The sequence below is a fragment of the Apium graveolens genome, chromosome 4, assembly GCF_009905375.1.
Source record: "Apium graveolens cultivar Ventura chromosome 4, ASM990537v1, whole genome shotgun sequence".
In the NCBI taxonomy this organism is placed as follows: domain Eukaryota; kingdom Viridiplantae; phylum Streptophyta; class Magnoliopsida; order Apiales; family Apiaceae; genus Apium; species Apium graveolens.
Window position 1 is genome coordinate 28,666,061 of NC_133650.1, and position 3,117 is coordinate 28,669,177.

A 3,117-nucleotide genomic window follows, 5' to 3' on the forward strand; every position below is an offset into this window, starting at 1 on the left:
TGTCGTAAAAATCCTTTTCCTCCTTGAGTTTTCATATAACTCATACTTGTTATCACGCCCAGCTTTCCAGGTGCACATCATATCTAATTTTCTTCTCATAGCATCGATTTTGTTTCTTCTGATAAAACCTTCTGAGAGAGGCAGCTCTGTCTGGATCACTACACCTATGTGGATAAAAAAACATATTTTGTGTAAAAGGTAGATTTATCAAAGTCTTATGTTAGTATCACTATTATATATATATATATATATATATTATAGGGGTAGAATAAACCCTGATTACGTCATTAATATCATATTAATTATACCTAGGACTGCAAGACCTATTAAAGAAGGTCGTACGTATGACATTCAAACCAAGAAGGTTAACACATTGATCAAACCCAAGAAGGTTAACACATTGATCAGGCCTGATGGAACAAAAAAAGCCCAATAACCTTGAATATTAATTAATTTCGTAATTAATTAATAGGGGATAAATCAGTTAATCTTTTAAGTCCAAGTAAGGACACAATTCCTTGAAGATTGCCTCCAAGAAATCTCATAGGATAAGGAATCAGTTTCCTACTTTTTAGGACTCCAAAGTCCATTCTAATTCTGAGACTTGTCCACCAAGTCTCCTAACTCTAGTCCAATTCAAGGACTCCCAACATCTATATAAGGGGTCTCACACCACAAATCAGAACTACGTTTTGACTTGATCCTTGGCAATCAGCAAGGTACGTAGGCATCTTGTTAAGGCAGATCGAGTCAGGAGACACAAGAGCAGTCAAATCGAGCCTCGAAACTCATGAACCCTAGTAATAAATACAATATTTAATATACCCTAATTTTATATCCATAACATTCGACACCGTCTGTGGGAACGCATAAAAACTACCATGGCGGGAACACAGAGTGGAAATAGCGCCCCTGAAGGAACACCAGCTGGAACAACTCAAGCGATTTTGTCAATGGTGGAGACCCCCACACTCGTCCTATGCCTCTACCCAAGGAGGAACCCCGATAGGGGCAACCGAGCCTCAGCCACAAGGGAGGAATCCCCTGGCTCTACAAGGGATGAATCCTCCGGCTTCTCAAGAGACGAATTCCCAATTTTAGCAGCTACATGCACCTGTGAATCCTCGACCCGTTAGTATTCCACTGTTGTGATCACTAACCCCCCTTATGGGATGCCCCTGTACCCTGAGGTTGGAGGAAGTGGACATGCGAATTGGAGTGAAGTGCCAGGGAAGACCCCCTACATATGCGGTTTGGCTCCTATTCCAGAGGATTAAGAATTATATGGACCTTATACTAAGAGAGACTCCGAATCTTCGGATGATAATGTGGCTCCAAGAAGGAGGCGTGCTGGTAAAGAGCCGATGCCTGATGGTAATCAGCGTCCTAGGGGCACCCGAGGGACGAATCCCCAAGAAGTGCAGGAGAGAATCAGGGCTCACGAGGCTGAGATCCAAAGGCTGAAGCATGACCTGGAGGCACACCTAACCCCAAGACCCCCACTACCTCCGAGGAGGAGAAATCCTCCTCCAATTATAGACCTGGATGGTCCGCTGCAAAGAAGGACTGTCGTCCCAAGGGCTGATCCAAATGATCTTCTGCCCCTAGGAGATCCTGATGATCCCACTCCACCATTCACTGAATAGATAATGAATACCCATATCTCAAGAAAGTTTAAGATGCCCACCATTAAAGCTTATGATGGCACTGGAGATCCCGCTAATCACGTCAGGACATTTTCTAATGCATTGTTGCTACAACCCGTGAACGACGCTATTAAGTGTCAGGTCTTTCCTCAAACCCTGTCGGGAATGGCTCAAAGATGGTATAACCGTTTGCCTCTGAATTCTATTGGGTCATTCAGAGAGCTAAGTCAAGCTTTTATTAAGCAATTCATCAGTGGGAGAGTACATGAGAAAAGTTCAGCATCCCTCATGAGCATTGTGCAAGGAGCCAAAGAGTCTTTGAGAGACTATCTGAACCATTTTACCAAGGAAGCTTTGAAAAGTTCCGGACCTTGATGATAAGGTAGCTATGATAGCATTGCAGCAGGGGACTAAGGATGAGTTCTTCAAGATGTCGTTAGCCAAGCGCCCACCTAAAAGTATGTTACAGCTTCAAAACAGGGCCGAAAAGTACATTAAAGTGGAAGAGACCATGAGGAAGACGGTGGTGAATATATCGCTAAGGACAAGTATCCTAAAACGAGCAAAACACCGATTCAACCTCGAAGAAGGAAGGACCTGGGCAAAAGTTCACTGAATATGCTAAGTTGAACGCTCCTAGAAGTCAGATCTTGATGGAAATTGAGAAAGATAGAGATGTTCATTGGTCGAAGACTATGAAGGCTGATCCTACTAAGTTGAATAAGAGCAAATATTGCAGGTTTCACAAGGATGCTGGTCATGACACCGATGAATGTAGACAATTAAAAGATGAAATAGAATTTCTTATTCGAAAGGGAAGGTTGAGCAAGTATACTGGAGATGGAGGGGATAGAAATAATAATGGAAAGAGGAACTTCGATGATCGCAAAAGGGATCAAGATGATCGGGGGCGAAATCCCCAACCCCCAGGACCGGTGATAAACGCAACTTTGGAGGACCACGACCCCGAGGGCCAGTGATAAATACAATCTTCGGATGACCAACTGCTGCTAGTTCATCTAAAAATTCAAGGAAAGCATATACTAGGGAAGTTATGCATATTATCGGAGAAGCCCCGAAAAGGGCTAGAACAAGAGTAACAATGACGTTCGATGATTCTGACTTAGAGGGTTTCAAATTTCCTCATGACGATCCTCTGGTCATAACACCAATAATAGGGAACAGCCCAGTAAAGAGAGTCCTCGTAGACAATGGAGCTTCAGTGGACATCTTGCTCCATGATACCTTTATAAGAATGGGTTACAATAATTTTCAATTAACCCCAACTGATATACCAACATATGGTTTTGCTGGAGTCGAGTGCCTTATGGAGGGAATAATCAAGTTACCCCTAACTATAGGGAAGGAGCCAAGACAAGCAACTCAGATGTTGGACTTTGTAGTGGTAAAGGCTGGGTCAACTTACAATGCAATCATGGGAAGAACGGGTACATGCTTTCAAGGTAGTATC